Source organism: Lepus europaeus, chromosome 9 (assembly GCF_033115175.1).
Source record: "Lepus europaeus isolate LE1 chromosome 9, mLepTim1.pri, whole genome shotgun sequence".
Classification (NCBI taxonomy): Eukaryota; Metazoa; Chordata; class Mammalia; order Lagomorpha; family Leporidae; genus Lepus; species Lepus europaeus.
In genome coordinates, this window is record NC_084835.1 from 96378253 (window position 1) to 96400105 (window position 21853).

Here is a 21853-nt window from a genome sequence, read left to right on the forward strand (position 1 = left end):
ACAAGATCCAGAAGATTCCGACCCCCAGCTGCACCAAGGTCATGGCACAGGAGAGACTCACACACCAGGGCTTTGAATCCAGCCCGAGCACCTTCCTTGCTCCCTGGTCTTGGGCAACTGCTTTACCTTTCAGAGCCTTGCTTCCTTGATCCGTGAGACAGGATGACGACAGTGGCTTTGCCAAGTTGGGCAAACTGGTAAAGATATATGTACAGTAGTGTTATCATATGACTGAGCAATGCCACTCCCAGAGGTGTCCACCCAAGACATGAAAACTTACATCCACATAAAAGCCTGAACGTGGACACTCACAGCACCTGTATTCCTGAGAGCCAAGAAGTGGAAACAAATCAAATACCCATCAACTAATAAGCTGGACAGACAATACATTCCTGCAGTGGATTATTTGGCCATGAAAAGGAATAAAGTACTCTTGTATGCTACAATGTGCACAAACCTTAACATTATTACACCGAGTGAGAGAAGCCAGTCACAGGGAATATGATTCCATTTTTATGAATTATCCAGAAGAAAGAGAAAGATTATGGTTGCCGGAGCTGGTGGTAGGGAGCAGGTTAGGGGAAGGGGAGAGGAACTGCTAATGGTGTGGTGTTTCTTTTTCTTCTTTTTTCTTTATTTGCTTTCAAAAAGTTACAACGAGAGGGAGAGAGAGAGACAGAGAGAGCTATCTTCCCTCTGCACTGGTTCACTCCCCAGATGGCCACAATGGCCAGGCTGAAGCCAAGAACCGGAGCTTCATCCAGGTCTCCCACCTGGGTGGCAGGGGCCTAGACACTTGGGCCATCCTCCACTGTTTTTCCCAGGTGCATTAGCAGGGAGCTGGATTGGAAGTGGAGCAGCCGGGATGCGAACCAGCACCCATATCGGATGCTGGTGTTGCACATGACAGTGCAAACCTGCTGTGCCACCATGCCAGCGCCTGAGCTGCACACTTTCAGTGATTGGATTGCCTGGTGTGTGAGTTATACCTCAATAAAGACATAACAGGGCACTTCAAAAAGTTTGTGGAAAATGGGATTAAAAGAGAAGCTCATTTTATACCAGAAACTTTTGAAATCTACGTATGCAAGAGATCTTCAGAAGGTTCATAGACAGTGCAGGTTATGAATAAATAAGTTTATATGCTAATTCCATTTTTCTTTTTTTCAAGAAAACTTTTTTAAAAATTTTATTTGAGAGAGAGAAAGAGAGAGAGAGAGAGAGAGAGAGAGAGAGAGAGAGAGATTGAGAATCTTCTATCCACTGGTTCATGCCCCAAACGCCTGCAACAGCTGGGTTAGGCCTCACTAAACTCAGGAGTGTAGAACTGCACCTGAAGTCTCCCATGGGGATAGCAGGACCTAAGTACCTGAGCCATCATCTGCTGCCTCCCGGGGTGCACATTCGCAGGAAGCTGGACTGGAAGCAGAGGAGCCAGGACTCAAACCAGGTACGAGTTCTGATATGGGATGTGTGTGTGTGTTCCAGGCAGCAAATTAAGCACTGCACCAGATGCTGGCCCCTTAATTCTATTTCCCATGAGCTTTTTGAAGGCCCTCAGGAATACATGGCAGCCCTGCCATGTGGGAGGCATGCAGAGGGCGCCTGGGAGCTGTGCATTGTCACAGGAGACGCTGCTCTCCTCCTCTTCCTCCTTTGCTGTGAGGATCGAGGGAAATAAGCTCACGGGGACCTGCATGACCTCCTAAGTCGCATTCCTCCACTAGGCCGCTTCCGCCCGGTTGCCCTGTGGTCCATCCCCACAAAGAGCAGGGAGCCTGCCCAGCAAGGTGTGCGTGCCCTGACAGTGCCTCCCAGGCCCCTGGGCAGCTAGGAGTGGCCTTGTAGCAGAGGAGCCCCTGCCCAGCTGTTTCGGGAGCATTCGGCAGTGACTGCTACTAAAGGCAAACTATGGCTAGAAACGCAATCAATGACAAGAGACCAGGTTCAGCAGGCTGGCTCACCTGTAACAGGCGGGGAGCAGTCAGTGCTCGCTCCGTACCAGTGGTGCCCCCAGTGGTGGGACAGCTCCACGTGAGCCCCCTGGGTGTACCTGACACACCCTCCTGGGGGTGGGGTCATTGCTTTGTGGAAGGGGGGGGAATGTCATGGCCCTGGTGACATCCAAGGTCTGGTCTAGCCCTGAACAGGGGTGTGCTGGGAGACAGCTTGAGCGCCAGCTATGTCCAGCAGAAATGGTGGCGGGGGGAGGGGCGGTCCTGGTGTGCTGACGTCCATGGCGTAAATCCTCCCTCTACAGCAGATTTCAATGCTGGTTGGGCAAACTCACTGGCACCTCAAATTCTTTTTTTTTTTTTTTTTAAGAATTATTGTATTTATTTGAAAGGCAGAGTTACAGAGAGGCAGAGGTAGAGAGAAAGAGAGAGGTCTTTTATCTACTGGTTCACTCCCCAAATGGCTAGAATGGCTGGAGCTGAGCAGATCCCAAGCCAGGAGCCAGGAGCTTCTTCCGGATCTTCCTTGTGGGTGCAGGGGCACAGGCCATAGCAGAGAGCTGGATCAGAAGAGCAGCAGCCAGGACTCAAACCGGTACCCATATGGGATGCTGGCACTGCAAGCTGGGGCTTTAACCCACTGTGCCACAGCGCTGGCCCCTCAAATACCTAAACTGTGACACAGAGCGTGAGCCCTTCAGGCTGGTGCCAGCACCGGCCCCTGCATGCCGGGGCCGACAGCGTGGTGCTTCCCACACTGCACCACGTGCTGACAGAAGAGCGCCCTGAATTAAGGATCTGTCAGCACAGTCTTGCTGGTCTCGTACTTTAGAACCTCATACTGCTTCCCCATCCTCAAAACACATGCGGCGACCTGCACCAGGCAACAGAGTGACGTGCAAGGCTCTGCCAACAGCAGCGGGTGCTGGTGCCGGGCAGGCACAGGGTGGGGACTGTGCCACCCTGGGAGGGGCTGAATGACCCTGCTCTTCCCTCCCAGCCTTTCTCTGGCCTTCCGGAAGTCCTGGCAAGCTCCTGCAGCCTCAGGTACAAGGACTTTTGGTGGTGTCTCCTCCTGGGGACCTTGCGGTTCCAAAAGGGGTGGGGGGGAGGTACAGGGCCATGTGAAAGGCAAAGCATCACAAGGCCTGTGCAGAGAACTGGCAGGGCAGAGAGAGAGCAGCTGCCCCTGGAGATGGGGGCCGAGCCCTGCGGTCATGAGAGAGGGCCAGAAACGGGGACGAGGGGCAGATGACACAGGCAGGACAGCAAGACCTCTGCAGGAGAAAGGGGGTCGGCAGCCCAGGAGGGATGGAGGTGGGTGGGTCACTCGGGACCCCTGGGCTGTCACTGTTTGTGGCAATGATTTCACACATATCTGCAGGTGTCCAGCGCTATCCAGCTACATTTTAAGCATTGGTGGGGGGCGGGGGTGTTATTGTCCATCAGCCACACCTCAACAAACCTGCTAAACACGTGCCCGCCCTGCGAGCAGGGGAGAGGGGCTCCATCCTGACACATACTGGCTTGGGACAAAAATGGTCCTGGTACTAGGAAGAACTGAGAGGGGTGCTGGGGCCAGCTAGGGGCCCAGGGAGGCGGCATGGAAACAGTTATATAAAGCGGCAGGCTGCCCGGAATGGTCTGGTTGCGAGGATGAAGGTGATATAATTGGAATCAGAGCTTTGGCTGAACCAGGAAAGGAGTGGAGACTTAAATATCAGGATGCAAAGGTTACCTAAGGGGTAGAGAGAGGAGGAGGAAGGGGGAGGAGGCGGAGGAGGGCTGAGGAGCAGCTGAGGCAGCAAAGCTGGAGGAGTTCACATAGGGGCTGGTGAGAGGATTCCTGGAGGTCACCGGCACTCCCAGGGGGCCTGGAGAGGCCAGTGCAGATCAGCCCAGCTCCGGCAGAGAGGCAGCCTCGGGGTGGGCAGAGTGGGGGGCAGGGCCACTCAGGCACTCCCAGGTGGGGAGTCACGCACCCACGAGGGAACCCGCTGGGCAGCGTCCCCTTCCCCTCCGAGGGTCATTCTCAAACAGAACCATCTAGGGTCACCTGGAGGCCAGGCAGGAGCTAGGCTCGGGTGCAGGGTTGGGGCGGGCCAGGGACAGCTCCACAGGTGCCCATGAGGGAATGGAGAGCTCCTTAGTACCAGCTGGGAGTGCCGATTCCCTTGGCCCGAACTCCTTTGCTCTCCAAAGGAGACGCAGGTTCCCAGGGCTTGATTTTGGGACGGAACAACACCGCCTCCTCCTCCTCCTTTCACTAACGAGAACGCTTCCCCAAATGTCTGTCAGCGTGAATGTGACGTTCCACCACTAGAGGCTCACTCCTTTGAGTGGCGTCTGAGGCTGGGAGACTGAAGTTAGTCATGGGAGTCGGACTCTGGAGCCCAGGCCCCCTCTGCCTGCGGGGTGCAGCTGGTGCCCTTAGGGTAACATGCTCAGGCACAGCCACAGCCGCTGGGTACGGCGGCCTGCAAGGCTCCAACGTCTGCAGTTTCATCAGGCTCGGGGACACGTAGAGAGAAAAGTGGAAAAGAAACATTTGGCAGCTAGAGTTGATAAATGTCCCTGAAAGTCCATAAAATAAAGTGGGGAGAGAGGCCAGCCCTATAGCACCGTGGGTTGAACTGGTGCTGGTTCAAGTCCTGGCTGCCCCACTTCTGAGCCAGCTTCCTGCTAATTTGCCTGGGAAAGCAGCGTAAGATGGTCCAAGTGCTTAGGCCCCTACCACCCATGTGGGAGACCCGGATGAAGCTCCTGGGTTCGGCCTGGCCCAGCCCTGGCCAAGTGGCCATTTGGGGGGAGAACCAGCAGATAGACGATCTCTCTGTGTCTCCCTCCCTCTCTGTAATTCTGCCTTTCAAATAAAATAAATCTTAAAAATAAAAGCGGGGAGAGGGGAGCCCTGGAGGGTGGGGGGCAGTGAGGGCTGGACAGCCCCTCACAGGAGACCTTCTCAGGGGGTGCAGAGTGGGGAGACCTCCTGGAAGAGGGGATTTGAGCATGCAGTGTGGGGGATGGGCACGTGGAGCCCTGCCAGGAACCCACAGCTGTCATAGGCCTGCCGGGGTCCCAGGGGAGAAAGCCAGGGGGCCAGGGATGCCAAGCACAGCACCCCCCAAGGAGATGGACCCCCCCACACCCAGCCAGCCCTGACCCCCACCCTTGGTTTCCCAGTTCTGAACACCTGGAGCTTGTGGCTCCCCCACCGCTACCCCCATACAGCCTCTTCCCTTTCTGGAGCTCGGAGACTCAGAGGCAAGTGAGAAACGGTGCTTAGGAACCATTCATGATGGACGAGTGAGCAGCGGCCTTGCAACAAGCCCACAGCTCGGGCAACGAATGCATGGAAAGCTGCTGCGCAGGTAGGGGCGGGTGATGGGCGAGGCGGGGTCTGGGGATGGGGCAGGAGGCGGAGCCATGCACAGGCTGCGGGTACTGATTTCCCAATGCCCCACATAAGCAGATGTTAGTGTCACGATGGACACAATTGAGTGCTATTTATTAGAAAGGAAAATACGATATTTTTAGAAGAGTAAAAGGCACCTTACACACAGGTGGATGAACCACAATTGGCCACCTTTCCCATAAAACACTTCTCTGGGTTACCCACCGTCGGGCTCAAGGAACTGGTTCCTTCTCATTTCTCCCAAATGTTCTATGGGCCTAAGCAGCAGCAAGGTTGGTCCTCAGAGAAAGGCACAAACCACTGGGCCCCCATGGAACTGCAGGCTGGAGGCTGGTCCCATTTCCCAGACACAGAGACTGAGGCACAGAGAGATGGAGTGACTGAGCCACGGGCCCACGGGAAGGTAGTCAGTGGTGAGACACCACGGGTCCTTATTTTCAGGTCAGTGACATTTCCCATTCCGGTATTGAATCTGTGGTTATTAGCGTCAGCAGCAGCATTCCCGGGCAGGGGTGGGGAGCGCTCGCTGTGTGTGTTGTCAGCGCTGGGGTCCCATCCGCAAGGCGTGCTGATTGGAGGGACGCCTCGGGACTGCCTTGACCACCCCCACCCCACCCCGGATGTGCTGTGCGGCCCCAGGCCCTGCCCTGCACCCTCACCTGCTTCCAACAGCAGCCCCGGAGAGGCCTCCTCTCCTCCAGTCTGCTCCGAGTTCGGAAGCAGCATGATCTTTAGGGAGCTAATTACCTAATTAGCGCATCCAGAGGAAGGCTTAGGCTATGAGGCTGATGATAAGGCAAAAACCAGGAGACAATTGTGTGAGGTGGCTCCTCGCTGCCAGCCTCCTCGTCTGCGTCAAATCATTAATTACGATTCCTAATCACTGCTTTTCCCGTCAGAACCCCCGAGATTTCAGCCCCCTCCTCATTCGGCCTTCCTAGAACACACACGCTGCACATCTTTCCTCTCCCGGGCCATGGCAGCCCTTCTTTCTGTCCCGCCCTGAGAGAAGCCAGAGCCCCCAGCCTAGCTCTGCGGCTGGCGGGCACCTGTGCCAGCTGGCCCTGTCCCCGAGAGAGAGGACTGGCTCCAAGGGGGAGGCCCAGGGAGAACTGAGCAGAACCGAGTCTTGGGGCGTGGTCTGGTGTAGCTGCCGTCAGCAATCTCGTGCGGCTGTCAGGTGCCAGGCTTCTGGCCTTCTTCCACTGCTGATGGACAGAACCGTGACCAATGAGTAGGTTGTGAGGTTTGAGGTTCATACAACGATTTTCTAAGACAGCCATGCCAGGGATGGCCTGCACTGTCTGGGCAGCAAACCCACCTCCCATTGCTGGACAGGGCGGGCAGCTGCTGGGTCACGGTGGAGGTTCCAGAAGATTCTTCCCTTTCCCAGCCAAAGCTGCTTGTGGCTTTCTGTGAGTCCACGTAATGAGCAATTAATTGCAAACTGAGAGTGCCAGCCAGGAGCCTCTGAGAGTCCTTACATGTGTTTTCCCTTTTGCTAAATACGGGGTAACCCACGGTGAGCTGTCCCCAGGACTGTCCTGAAACTTTGGCCATTGTCCAGGGCAGGGAGGCAGAGGGGAGAAGGTAGGGTGGGGATCGGCAGGAAGTGGAATGGGAGGCAACCTGTGGTCCCCCCCACCCCCCGCGGGCTGGCTGTGATGGTTAAGGCAGCCACGGTGGCACCTTAGCCATGTCAGGGCCCGAGTCTGGGGCCTTCTGTGGGCTGGCTGCCCATTCTCCCCTCCTTGTCAAAACAGGAACCCCCCCAACATGCATACATGCATACACACATACACAGGGTCTTCAGAAAGTCCTTGGAAAATGAAAATCACGATGCATACATTTCAAAAACTTTTGCACCAAATAAAGATCTTTTAATTTCATTTTCTACAAGCTTTTTGAAGACCGCTTAGTACAGCTACGTATGTATCGTACGTCTAAATATTTATATGTGGGGTGTATGGAGTCAAAACACTCAAGCATAGGCAGTCTGGGAAGAAAGAGAAAGCAGCAGTGCATAATTTTTTGTTAGGCAAAGGTAGCAGTTTAGAACCCTAAAATGATTATATATGTTCTCTTTGAGTTGACAATTCCACATCTAGTTCTTTATCCTAATGGCTAAGAATGTGCAATGGTTTTGTTATATAATATTAATCTCAATGTTGTTAGTTTGTGGGGAAAACAATTTAAGTGGCCAACAAAGAAAAGGATATAAGACAAGCGAAGTGTGAGGTGGTACATTTATACGACAAAACGACTCGCAGCTATTAGAAGAGACAGGTGTTTCACTGTATGGAAATCTGCTGGGCTGTGATGTGTGCACACTGTGTGTACAGAATGATCCCGATTTGTTTAATACATTCATAGAAAAATGTCTGCAGCAATACGCATTTATAACAACAGTGAGTGTGAGGAAGAGTATAGCACATTCCTTCTCTCTTCCCTCCCTCCCCCGCTCTTTACAAAGAACGTGGACTGCTTTTATGACTTAAAAAGTTTAGAGTTATGTACGCTTTTCCCAGGAAAAGAAGATCAGTGCAGACGGTTGAGCGAAGCGTTTGTAAAATGCGTGTGCAGTAAACGTGGCGTGCATGTGTGTGTGTGTGTGTGTGTAGCCACATAGTCACCACGGAGAAAACAAAGGCAAAGGATTAGCCGCTGTACCTCTCAGTACTGGGACTGCTCCTGCTTGTACTTGTTTACGTTTTTCTTTATGAAATGTGAATTTTGATGAAAATGAACTTGAACTTAAGAATCCTGCAGCCTCTCAAGTGCTTGGTGGTTCAAGTGGACTTGGTGCTTTTAGGGAGCAGTGACATGGGGTTGCCCACAACACAGGCCCTGCACATTGAGTGTCATGGCCTCTGGTGCCAGGCCACACTTAAAGCTCCCTTCACCTACCCAGCGAGGGGAGACGTGGAATAGGCCACGCCCAGCGACTGAACACAGACGAATGGCGCTGAGCAGGCAGCCTCTGTGCCTCCAGCCCTGCCCCGCCCTGCCCCACCCCCCTCTCCTCCCTGCACCAGGGGCAGCACCCCAGCCTGCTGTCACCAGGAGTAATTCCCAGACCCCACACTCACAGCCTTCCCTGCCTCTCATCCCAGGCCCTCTCTGTGCTCTGCGTCTTTTGTGCCTTCCTGCGTAGGCTGGGGTCCTGGACGTCTAGGCAGGAGCCAGGGCCAAATCCACGCCATGAATCAGGGCCTCAGAGTTGCACAATCCCTGGACGGGGCTGGGCAGTAGAGCCTAGTACATCGAGCCTGTGTCTGGCAACGGTTTGCCACGGGCACAGCCTCAGCTGCCAGGGTCCTCCTGCTGCTGGGGGCTCCCGGGGCATTGCCTTACCACTGCCTGGGACTGCTTTCCATGCCTTGTCTTACCAAGCCTTGTGTTCCCCATGACTCCAGCAGGTGCCCACTTCTACCTCCCGGATGCAGCGTTTCGCTCACCCCACACGCACACGGCAGAACCGGCTGCATGGGATGGGGAGAAGCCACAGCCCGCATGCCTCAGCCCATCACAGGGGACCTGCCCCATGGCCCGCATGCCTCAGCCCGTCACAGGGGACCTCCTCCATGGCAGCCCCACCACATTTCTGGTGGGATGCTGACTCTTGCCTACGCAGAACTTCCAAGCCAGCTTGCTCCATGAGGGCCCCTGAGCCTAGCACCTGCATGTGTTTGCTTCTGTCATTCCTCATCCATTGCTGCTGAAAATGCACTTCTGGGGACACCTCCTCCAGCAAGCCTTCCTGGCTAACCCCTCGGAGGCCTCATGTCTGAATGGAGAAGGCACAGGGCCGACACGCTCAAGTGTGGGGCTGCGCTGCCCCAGAGGAAGCTGCCTTCCTCAAGGCAGCGACTCCATTACTGATAATTCTTTTCTGCTGTGGCTCTCAGCGTGCTCCTGGGCACCTTGGGAAAACCTGCGACCGAATGCAGCCACTGCCGCACCTCCAAGGACCCAGCAGCCATAGACACCGCAGGTGCGTTTCCAAGCACGGCAGGACATGCCATCCCTCCATGATGACCGTGCACCTTCCAGTCATTATCTGAAGTGTAGATGCTTCCAATGCAGACAGCCTGGAACCCACAGCCAAGGTCAGGAGACAGAGGGACGTGGGTGCATACTGGTATTTGGGGAATGGGAAACTCTCCAAACACATAGCAATGATGATATGAGCAGCACATGGTCATTAAAACAAGGTCTCCTCTTAGGAAATGCTCACATAAAGATGCTAAAGGTGAAAGCAGCACCATACTCAGGATAGTCTTGATCTTTTCTAAAAAAAGATTTATTTATTTATTTGAAAGTCAAAGTTGCAGAGAGAGAGAGAGAGAGAGGGAGGTACTAGGGAAAGGAGGAGAGGGAGAGGGAGAGGAAAAGGGGAGGGAAGAGATAGATAGAGAGAGAATGAATGAATCTCCCATCTACTAGTTTACTCCCCAGATAGCCACATCAGTTGGGGCAATTCAATGTCTGGAGCCAGGAGCTTCATCTGGGTCTCCCACGTGGGTGGCAGGGACCCAGGCACTTGGGTCATCTTCTATTGCTTTTCCCAGGCCATTACAGTGAGCTGGATTGGAAGTGGAGCAGCCGGGCCTTGAACAGACACCCATACGGGATGCCAGCATCACAGGTAGCAGCTTTTCCAGCTATGCCACAATGCCAGGCCCAATCCTGATCTTGTAAAGAAAAACAATTAAACACAAGCTTTAAAAAGGGTGCAAGATGGTACATAAAAATATTAATAGGGACTGACATTGTGGCACAGTGGGTTAAGCCACTGCTTATGATGCCAGCATTCCTCATCACAGTGCCAGTTCAAGTGCCCTCTGCTCCGCTCCCAATCCAGCTCCCTGGCTAATGCCTCTGGGAAAGCAGAGGAGACTGGGCCAAGCACTTGGGTCCCTGCACCCACGTGGGAGACCCAGATGGAGCTCCAGGCTTGCGGCTTCAGCCTAGCCCAGCCCAAGCTGTTGTGGGGAATGAATCATTGGCTGGAAGATTCTCATTCTCTCTCTCTCTCTCTCTCTCTCTCTCTCTCTCTCTCTCCTTTCAAATAAACCAATTTAAAATATTACTAGTTCTAATTGGGGTTTTTGTAAGTGGTAGAGATGTCATAATCTTCCACTTTTCTGGTTTTCTAAATTTTCTAAAAATAAATAAATTATGACGAAAAAAATGGACTCTTGCCACATCAGTCTCTTAACCTCCAGCCTGGATAAGAACGACCTGTGGGGGGTGTTAAAACACAGGCTGCTGCAACCCACCCCAGACTTTCTGGTTCAGGGTGGGGCCTGAGACTCTGCATTTCTCATGGGTTCCCAGGGGACACGGATGTTGGGGTCCAAGGAACCCACTTTGAGCACCCGCATCTGAGTTCACGTCCACGTGTGGCAGGCAGGGCCTGAACGTGGCCTCCAGGAGGACCCGGGCACCTGCTGAGACCCTTCCCGGGGGCCTGTAGACCATGTGTTGGTTTGATGGGGTCCCTCCTGTGCTCTGGGAACTCCGGAGGCTGGGGGGACGTGGTGGGGAGCAGCAGGGGCTGCGACCCTCCCTCGTGAAACATCATGGGTCAGGACATCACAACCATGGAAATCAGGGGCTCCCTGAATGGGAGAGGGGGGTGGAGGGCAGGCCCTCCAAGGAAGGTAAAGCAAAGGAACAGGCCGTCAGTGAGTGAGGGCAGGTGCGGTCCTAAGTGAGGCCAAGGCCCGGCACATTCTGCCTCGGGGGCCTGGGTAGGGTCTGAGGGCCTGCATTTCCACCACAGTTCTTGGGCGGGGGGGGCCCCAGCAGCACCCCTTGAGTGCCACGACCGTGGGTGCAGGAATCTGGAACCTAATCTAATTACAAGGGGGAACCCCCGGGGGGTCTGAGGCAGCAGAGTGTCAGATTCCACTTGCCTTGTAAGAGACGACTGCGGGACACAGAATGTCAGAAGGCTCAGAGCAGAAGCGGGGAGACAGGAGTCCAGCCCTGGACCCCGGGAGGTGGCCATGGCCGTGGGCAAAGCAGTCAGGTCCAGGGCGCACATGGGAACCTGGACAGGCAGGACAAGCTCTGGGACCGGATGCTGGAGCAGCAGGGCGGGGAGTGGGGAGGCTCTGAGCTGCCACGCAGTGGGCAGGTCTGCAGGCACCCAGACAGGAGGCTCACGCTGACCCTCCTTAGGCTGGGTGAAGTGGCCCTTCTGGCATCTGCTCTCCGTGGGAGGCACAGGCCCTCTCCCACTTGCCTGCAGAGGTGCTGGGAAGGCACACGCACCTCTTTGGGGCACCAGCCCTGAAAGGAAGGAGCCCGGCTGTCGGCCCAGAGTCAGGGGCACCTCTGGGGAAAGCAGCCGCTTCCCACGCTGGCTCCTAGACCATGAGGGCTTCTAGACCACACCTGCCCCTAGACCGCGCCCACTCACAGACCACGCCCATGAGCAGGGTCCTTCCCTGTGTCCCACCGCAGTAAAAACACCCCTGTTCCTCCCAGACCCAGGCCATCAGCTGGGCCTTTATCCAGCTGGGAGTGGGGAAGAGGAAGTGGGACCACCCACCACCATCTGTGCAAAATCATGACACAAGCAACACTGCAGCCTCTGGGGACTAGATCTTCTGGCAGCCAGCATCCCTCGCTGTCGCCGGAGTCAGGGGACAGGCAGCGAGCACATTTGCTCTCGCTGCGTACCTTCAACTCTCCCTGACACTTTTCCTTTCTGACGTTCGCCTGACTACGCCTCCCCCCTGCCCTTTTAAAAACCACACTTAATTGTATCACGATATTGAAGGGCGACTTGGAGGCTGTGCACACTAGGACTCCCCTCGTCCCTACACACTAAGGCATCCGATTCCTCCTGCGCCTGGGTCCTGACACCTCCCCTTTATGCAAACTGGCCCAGGCGGGGTGTCTCCCCAGTGCCAATGGGAGTGAGGATTTAGCTGCAGGTGGAATTGATGGACAGTAATTCGCAAGGTGGCTTCTGGATTGAATTAAAGAGCTGAGCAGCAGCGCCGGGGACAGCAAGACTGAGCCTTTGCGTGGCCCAAGAGGCAGCGTCGCATCAGGGAAATAAAGCTTTTAGAAGGGGGCTAAGGCCTTTGCCCTCCCCACCCCCTGCCCTCCCAGTCCGGATGCCAGACAAAGGGGGTGGGCAAGGGCTGTGCAGGGCACATGGGTGGCCCGCCCTGGTGTCCTGTGGGCTCAGAGTGACCACGGGAGAGAGGCATTCACACCCAGCTGTGGCAGGAACCTCAGAGGTACAGGCTGTGGAGCTAAAAATCACTGCTGAGCACGCCTGGAGCCCAGCGAGCTGCTGAGGTCGCTGGTGCTTTCAGCAATCACGGGAGGCTTCCTGCACCTGTGGGAGGAGGCACCCGAGCCCAGCAGGTGCACAAGCTGAACCTGCAGCCACTCCAGTCTGGCTCTCCATGCTGCTGTGACCAAACCTACCCCAGAGGCACTCCTGGGACCGCCAGTGATGCCAGCATGGCCCAGCGGAGGCACAGCGGTGGGGGCAGACCACTTGTCACTCAGCCCCTTTTGCAGCTAACAGTGCTTTGTAAGCCCAGGCCACATGGCTGTGCCATGTCCGGCTTCGTCCTCTAACAGGACATGCTATCCAACCGAGGGGATGGCCCACAGCTCGGCATTCTGTTTGTGGCTCCACGGGCTGCCCCTCGTTGTCTTCTCCTGCTATGAGGGTGCCGTGGTTTTATGCATGCTTTCTCAGCTGTGTGGGAGGTGGAGGGCAGAGCAGCTGCCCACCCCTGTGCTGGCATCGCTGTGAGTGTGGGAATGAACAAGTGAGTGTATGAGCCAACGAACAGACTAGACAGGAGCAGCTTAGGTACTGCACACGCTCCAACCCTCCTCTCCCTCCTGGACCCTGGTTCCCTGCAGGAGGGGATATGGATCCATGGGACTGAGGGAGCCTCTGTTTGGATCTGTCCTGAGCTGCAGCATCTTCCCACAGGTGCACGGAGCAAGCAGGCCTGATGCTATACCTCCCCCGGGTGCATGGACTGCTCTATGATCACCCGTGATGCGCTCAGCTCGGTGCTCAGAGCTGGAAGGAGTACAGAGAGCAGCATGGGATGCACCTCCTGCCTGCTGGGGGGTTGTGAGCCAGTGAGAAAGAGGTGGCCCTAGTTGTGGGGAGCGTGGTCTGCTGCGAACCCTTAGCCCTGGCCAGATAGGGGGACTTCAGCTACTTTTGGGCCACCTGGCCCAAAGTCATAGCTTTCAAAGACCCGCCTGCCCTCAATGACCACATAAAGGGGAGGGCATTTTGAGAGCCAACCGGAGGGGGCCGTTTCAGCTCTAGGGGTGAGGGTGGGCTGAGGCCATGGGGCCAGCATCACTGTACAGTCTCCTTATGCCTCTCTGCCTCGTGCAGGAGTAGACTGCCCCGGGGGCACTCCTTGCAAACATCCCGCACCCTAGGGCGCCTCCTCATCAGCTATCTGGAGAACCCAGGCTTTGAGAAGCAGGGGAGCCCACACTGTAAAGCCATCGGCACAGCGACGCTCAGGGTTAATCCTGGAGTCCAGACTCTAAGCACCGTGAGGACAGTGGGTGCAGAAATGAGTGGTGCAGCAGGAGGCTCGCAACACGCCCTCCTCAGAGCCATCACGTGTGTTCTCACTAACGCATCCGCAGGAGCCGAGCACACGCATGCCGCAGTACGTAAGTTGTTTGTCTCGTGTCTTATGTTAGTGCTCAGCTCTGGGGTCGCTGATGGACAGGAGACGATGTAGCCTGGGGACAGTGAGTGGCTGTCCTGCAGGGCTCAGCCACCCAGGAAAAATGCCAATTAAGGCGAGGCTGTCAGTGAGGAATCATTTTGGTTGTCATGTTTAACCCCACGACCTGGAAAACCACAGGCTGGGTCCCACCTCCCCAGCACTCCGGGTCCCTTAAACTGGCATCTGCTGCTTTGGGACATGGTGCCATCTACCAGAAAGATTGAAATCCCTGGGGATGATGAAAAAGCAGGGGCAAGCCTGGGATGGGTGGGGTTGGGTGGGGGTGCCCCACGTGACCGCGTTGGGAGACAGGGGGTAGCAGATCCCTACCAAGTGCTCCATTCTCCCTGGAGCCGAACACAGTGCAGCCAGCTGCCTTTGAGAACCGTGGTGCTGTGCGGTGCCTTCCCCTCTGCAGCGGCTTTTGCTCCTGAGTTGGTGTTTTTATCCCACTGTGGTGTTGAGTACAGGGGGCGAGCTGCAGGGGGGGGTGGTGGTGGGCGGATCTGCACGCCCACCCTGCAGGCCTGGCCTGCGAGAGGACCGTAAGGGGCCTCAGGAGTAATGACAGAGGGGGCTTGCCCCAGAGGCTGCGTGGCCCCAGGACTAAGGCTGGGCCCTCACTTTCAGGTGGCTGAGCCCAGGGATGCTCATGGGAGGCTGGTTGGTGTCCAAGTCTGTCTGAGCCACCACTGGGGGCTCAGTTCCCCGAGGAAGAGGAGGAAACAGGGACTCAAAGATCCCCTTTTAGGAAGTATGTCCACGTTACCTGGCAAGAGTCCCATGATGTCACCCTTCCCCCACCCTCCTCAAGAAGAGGAGCAGAGGCCACTATTGGGACAACCAGGAGGGCACTAGGGCCAGGCTGAGGCAGGGGCAGTGGCTGCCAAGTCACCCTCAGCTCCCCTCGGCGGTGGCAGGAGAGATGCCACAGTCGGAGCAGACCTAGGGAGTTCCCCGAGAAGCAGAGCTGGGGGCTCTGAGTCCTAAACTTTTCAGAACCATGGCCTCTATGTGCTGGAGACAGTGCACGAGTTATCCTGGCGAGCCCCTCCTCGGTAAGCTGGGATCATCCCCCAGATAAGCCACCCGAGGATCAGGGGTTCCGAGAAGCCCACCGTGCCTCAGCGGGAAAGGGGGGGAGCTGAGATCCACCCCAGGTCTAAGCGGATTCTTCCTCCCAGGAAGCAGCAAAAGGGATGTCGCTCCTGAACAGAACTCAGGAATCGACAGCATTTCCAGGGAGGAGGCTGCCCCGGCCTGAAGCTGCGCCTCTTCTGGATGTCCCATCGGCTTCTGCTCCTGTGCCACTGAGCCCCTGGCCAGGGAGTGCCCTTAACAGGTGCAGGGGGAGCCTCTCTGCTGGGCATAAACCACCATTCAAAGGTGACTCTTGGGAGCTGCTTCTAACCTGGCTCCCTGGACCCCAGCAGGCTTGGGAAGGAAGTGCTAGATGCAGCAATAGGACAGCCGGGCAAGTGGTCAAGCCCCATGGCAACAGTGTGGTCTCGGGGCCGGGTACACCCATACTACGACTCTGCCATCTGTCAAGACTAGGAGGGCTCTGATACCCCACAGGTGTCTGCCTTGCCCCTTACTGGGTGGCCCCAAAGCTCAGGGTGATCCAGAGCGGTGGCCCTGCCCCGGCAGCCTTGGGAGACCCCGTCCATCAGCTGTCTTTCCAAGGTGGTGTAGCCACACCACAGCAGCCAGCTAAGAATGCATGGCACCAGGCAGCCCTTACCCAGTGTGCGGTGGGCATGAGAGCCCAGCGAAGGGGAGGCAGAAGTGGGCAGCAGGCCCCTGCAGGATCACCCGGGCATCTGCAGTCCACGTCTGGAAGCTGTGCGCATCTGGCCAGGGCTGGGCTGAGGCGACAGGCCATTCTTGTAGCATTTCATCCCTTCAAAGGATGCCATTTCCACCGTTCACATGCCGGGCTTTCAACTTTCTCTACCACCTGTCACGCTGACTTCCCCTGTCACTGCTACCTGTTCCGATTAAGTCCCTGGTAATCATTACTCTGAAAAACCCATTATGAGATAATTCTTCACTATCGCCGGAAGAATGACTTCATCTAAGCGCATGACAGGATTTTGTCATGCTCAGGTCTCAGCAGCTTCTTGGTATTCTTTACTTGTTCTTATTTATTAGAAAGGCAGAGCGGGGAGGAAGAGGAGGAAGAAGAGGAGGGGAGGGGGGAGAGGCAAAAGGGGGAGGGGGAAGAGGAGGGGGGAGGAGAGGGAAATCTTCCACTTACTGGTTTACTCTCCCAATGTCTGCAATAGCCGGTACTGGGCCAGGTCGAGGGTGGGAGCTGGGACTTGGTCTTGGTCTCTCAAGTGGGTGGCTCTCGCGTCACCTGCCGCCTCCCAGGGTGCACATTAGCGGGAAGCTGGAGCTGGGGGTGGAGCTGGGAAGGGAAACCAGCTGCTCCAATATGGAATGCAGACGTCCCAAGAGGCTTCTTAACCACCGTGCCAGAAGCCTGCCCTGGGAGTTTCTTATTAAACACGTGAAAATGACTGTCACTTCAATGGACTCCTCGACTTCCTGGGACTTGAAGACAGTCCTGGGTGCCACTCCCCTCTGTCCCCATCAGCAGGGCTCAGAGCCCAGGCTGGACAGTGTGGCCACTGAGTGGCCCTTGAATCAGTCACCTGGGACTGACTGTGGGCTCAAATCCCCACTGCCTTCCAAAAATCTGCTTATCCCTAGAATTCCAGGAGTCCAGGGCCCCAGAGGAGATCCTGGACAAATGGATGCCGTCTGTAGTTCCGCGTTCCCTAGGGGTACCTGCTTGGAATGGGCCATGGCTAGCTCTGTGGCTTACACAGGACATTTTTCAAGCTTTGGCTCCCATCAATCCCCCACCTCCCCTGAGAACGGCTGTGTGATGGGAGAGAGGGAGGAAGACCAGAGCTCAGCAAGTCTGTGCAGTTACTTAACCTGGTCAGGGTCCCCTGCAGGCTCCCCTGGGTCTGCGCAAGCATGAGTCCCTGCACCAGTCAGAATGATCACCTACAGGGGCCGGCGCTGTGGCTCAGCTGGTAAAGCTGCCACCTGCGGCACCAGCATCCCATATGGGCGCCGGTTCAGTCCCGGTGCTCCTCTTCCAATCCAGCTCTCTGCTGTGGCCTGGGAAAGCAGTGGAAGATGGCTTAAGTCCTTGGGCCCCTGCACCCATGTGAGAGACCTGGAAAAAGCTCCTGGCTCCTGGCTCAGCTCCGGCTATTGTGGCCATTTTGGGAGTGAACCAGCGCATGGAAGATTCTCTCTCTCTCTCTCTGTGCCTCTGCCTCTCCGCCTTTCAAATAAATAAATAAATATTTTTAAAAAATGACCACCTGCTGCCTTGGGGCAGGGAAGAAGGGGGAGTGAAAGGGAGAGATGGGAGAGGGAGGAAAGGGGCAGGAGGGGTGCAGAAACACGCATTGCCTAAGGAAGCTCTGTCCGTGCTCACACAGCATGCGTCCAGGCCATGCACCAGGGCTCCACCCTCACTTCGCAATGGAGAAACCGCAGCACAGAGAGGGGACTTAGCTGGCCCGTGAGTGCCAGAGCTGGGACTCGAACCTGAGTCCATGTGCTGGAGGCTGTGCTGAGCTGCACCCTTTGCCCCAGCTCAAGGCGCCACCCTAAAGAGTCCTCAGCTCAAGCCTCATCCCCAGCTTTCTGCACACTTAGCCTGGGGTGGGGCCTCATCTTCCAGACTCGCACTTCCCTTCCAGGGGCTGCTCCTACCTGGCTCAGACGGCAGCCTTGCAGAAGGTGCAGGGCGGGATCTGCGCGCCTGTCCTGCTGGAGCCTGAAGTCTGCTCTGAGAGGGTGTCCCTGGCCACGGGGAAGGCCCTGTGGGCCAGCTTTGCCCCTCCTCCCCCCACCCCGGGCCCCACTGCCCTCTCCTAGGTTCCTGCCACGTGAGCCTTGCCCGGCCTTTCATGGCTGCGGGGGCTCTGGCCTGGCTGCTGCTCAGCCCCTCTCCTCCGCCTGGGTCTGCACAGAGTTCACCGCCTTGTTCCTGGAAAAGCTCCCAAGAGCTGGAGGCCAGGTTCACTCGGAGGGTGCACGGCAGGGTGGGGGGGGGGAGCGAGGGGGAGGACCCCGGGGGAGGAGGCTGTAGTTCAGCAGGAAGCAGCCGCAAGGCAGAAAGGGTAGAGGAGAGGACTGGAGAACCCCACAGCTGTGGGTCCACCAGGGCCGCCCAGGGGCTCTCTGCCCTCAGGCCGGAGTCACCCGGAGTGCCCCTTACCCGCCGTCCTGCCATCCACCTGGCTGTTCTCCCTCCTTCCTGGGGTCACAGGTGGTGCTACCTCGAGGAAGCCTGCTTAAAGGGCACGGACTCTCACGTGCCTGGATAGCTGAGCTCTGCTCCATTCCAGAACTTTCAGAAGCCCTGGGTCTCCCTGCAATGCACCCCCAAAACGCCCACACTCAGTCCTCCCTCGCTCCCAACTCAGCACCTGCAGGGCTGATCCTCAACAACCCTGGCCCCGCCCAGTGCCAGGCTTTGCCCGCAGCCACCTGTGCTGTATCACCAGGGGTTCCTAGAGGTCCACAGGCCACACGCATGGCCTGGAGTTCCTGACTCTGCTTCATCCTCACCCTCTGTCCACTCCCTCCTGGGAACAGGCACCCTTGGGCCTCCTCGGTCAAACACGGACCCTCCCCTGACCCACGGGGGCTGGGAAGCGGGGTAGGCAGGGTTGGTGTCTTCCAGGCCTTAGGTGAATCAGGGCAAAGAACAGGCTTTATCCTAATAACCGGTCAGATCGCCAGGACAGGGGCCAGGGATGGCCGTTCTGAAGGGGTGCTGAGAGCTAACGTGGGGTAATTTGGGAACGCAGAGTGCTTCCTGGATGGGGAAGGTATCTGAGCGGTGGAAGAAGAACAGGAAGCGATCGGGGAAAAATGCTTCCTGGGAATGCCTGTGTCACTGCCCTCCTGCAGACTGCCAAGCGAGACACACTCAGAGGGCTTCCTCACCACCTGGTGTCCCCGTCACCCAGTTAGAACCCCAACGTTTGGGCATTCACCGAGGACAGATCCCACATGCACACATGTCCACACGCACACGCATACACTCTCTGAAGGAAAACCCAGCAATGCCCAGCAACGTCCCCAACATGTCCCTCTCGGAGCTGCCAAGTGTGGAGCCCTCGACCCTCGGCTGGAGGCAGACCAAGCGCGTTTCCTTTCATTGCAGCTTCCAGCCCTCTAGAATTTCTCCTTCTCTGCAGGTCCAGGCCAGAGAGACATTAATCCCCCTTCAAATGAACCTTCCAGGCCTTTCCTTCATTAAAAAAAAAAAAAAAAAGTCTTCTCAAAACACGCAGGCAGCGGCTCTAATGTCCTCCGCTGTGTGCAGTCTGCCAGGGAGGGAGGGGGCGCTCCTCACCTGGCCCGCTCTCGTGCGGAGGCAGAAACGGGACCCTTCCTGCCCTCTCCTCCCCCAGCTTTCAGAAACAGCGATTATTTCAGTGCTTAGAACACAGCTGTGCTGTGAATTGTCCAGGAGGGGCGTTGGGGGAGGGAGCCGGGGGTTGCAGCACGGAGCTCTGGATAAATCAGCCCTCCCAGGCCCAGCCCCACCCGCCTGCTCTCTGCCAGGTGGGAGTTGGGGAGGTGGCCTCCAGGCGCTGGCCGTGACCAGGGGTGGCAGAAGCACTTTCTGCACAGGCTGCGGAGGGCAGGGCCCCAGCGGGGGAGGCTGGGGAGCACAGTGTGCAGTCAGGGTGTGGGCTGGAGCTGCCTGCCCCAGCTATGCACCGTGAACTCCGAGCGAGACTCTCCTTCCTCCAAAGCAAGGAGTCCCAGATCGTCCCGACTGGGCCGCCTCTCTGCTTGAAATGCACCCGTATGTTATCTGAGGACAGAAATGGAGCTTTGGTCAGTCTGTCCTCAACAGGAGGTGTTTGGGAAATGTTGGTTGAATGGATGAATGAATGAATGACCCTGAACTACTACTGGAAACCATAAAGGGAGGTGGGGAAAGCGCTAGGGGTTTGAGGGACATGGGCAGGGACGTCACTGAGCGGGAAGGAAGAAGCAGCTGCTGCTGAGTCATGTGCTGCCTCCCAGCCGGGCACACAGCCCACAGGGCAGCTCTGGGAGACCACCTGCTCCCTGCCCTCAGAGTCGGCTCTACCGGTGCACACCTGCCACCTGCGTGACTCCTGCGTCGTCCTGCTCCAGGAGGTTGGCCACTCCAAAGTGTCCAAGCTGAGCCTCGGGCACGACCTCCTTGGAGGCTCTCCCTATTGTCTTCAGTGGCAGAAGCCCCCTTGACGGATCAGATTCAGTGCAGGACCAGATCCAGGCAAAGCTCTTCTCCTGCAAGTACTGAGTTCCCACGGGGAACACCAGTCTAATGCCAGCCCTCATCTCAAGCGAGGCACCAAGGGGCTGCCCTGGCTTTCAGACTTCATCACGGTCACCTGCAGGTGCCCAGCTGCCTCCTGTGAAATTTGCCTCCAGTCCTTCCTGGGGAGGGCCCGGGCATCTGTCATCTTTTCCAAGCCTTATTAGGGGATTACAATGCGGAGTGAGGTTTAGGAGCTGCCGGACTAAGCATGGGTTTGCAGGTGAAAAGTTCACCACGAGCAGAGCCGGGCTCAGGCTGCCCTTGGGTCACACAGGCCAGACTTGGCTACAGCCACTGCAAAGCTGTGACGAACATGAAGCCAGCACCCGGCCAACGACCAGGATGCAAACGCGTCCCGATGAGAGGCCACATCTTTGTGATCTTCCAACTAGGTGAGTTTCCCATGCCAGTGGGCTCAACTTTATCTCCCATGCAAATAGGGTAAGACAATGTTGCCATGGAGCCGAGGCACCAGTGTGAAAGAGATACACAGCCACACACAGTAACTGCCCTAAGAAGTTTACAGAGAGAACTCAGGCCACGCCCTGGGACGAAGAGGAGAAACATCAGGTTGTCCCCAGGGGACCTCAGAGGTGGAAAGGCTCTCATTCTACCTATGGCAAACGAACACGACTGAGCTGATGCCAGGATATTTCCTGGATACTGCTTCCTGGAGAATATAACCCCTCAGAAGTTAGCAAGGGGGGAGAGAGGGTTGTGGTGTAGTGGGTAAAGCCACAGCCTGCAGCGCCAGCATCCCATATGGGCACCAGTTTGAGTCCCGCCTGCTCCACCTCTGATCCAGCTCCCTACTAATGTGCTTGGGAAAGCAGCAGAAGATGGTCCAAGTGCTCAGGCCCTACACCCAGGTGAAAGAGACCTGGAAGAAGCTTCTGGCTTTTGGCTTTTATCTGGCCAAGGTCCAGCCATCGCAATCATTTAGGGGGCAAACCAGCAGATGGAAGACAGCTCTAATTCTTTCAAATAAATATAATAATTACTTTTTTTCAAAAGAAGAAGTTAGCATGGCCATAAACAACACGATATATTATCAACAACTGCTAGTGAGGCTATGGTGGACCTGGAACCCTCGTACACTACTGGAGAGGTATACAATGGGGCAGTCCCTGTGAAAAACAGTCTGGGAGTTTCCCAAAAGGCTAAACATGGATAGGGTTGTCCCATGACTCAGCAATTCTCCCGGTAGGTGTATACCCAAGGGAAATGACAAACACAGGCACACACACAGCATAGCAGCAGCATTTATGAAGCCAGAACACGGACACAACTCGCCACCCATCCACTGGTGAACGGAAAGACCCAACGTGGCAGGTCCAGACGGGGAGGATTCTACAGCAGTGAGAAGAAT

General features: G+C 56.4%; 1 protein-coding gene across 3 annotated transcripts in view; it reads right to left on the minus strand.

The window, feature by feature from the left end:
* The window catches only part of ZBTB7C (zinc finger and BTB domain containing 7C), a 313347-nt gene that overhangs the window by 60658 nt on the left and 230836 nt on the right, over nucleotides 1-21853 (minus strand). Inside the window, exon 1 of one of the 3 annotated variants that reach the window (XM_062201634.1) lies at nucleotides 16381-16431. The exons of the other annotated variants lie outside the window; for them this stretch is intronic. The gene's annotated coding sequence lies outside the window, so the exon portion shown is untranslated. Of the gene's footprint in view, nucleotides 1-16380; nucleotides 16432-21853 lie in introns of those variants that run through there. 3 annotated transcript variants of the gene reach the window in all.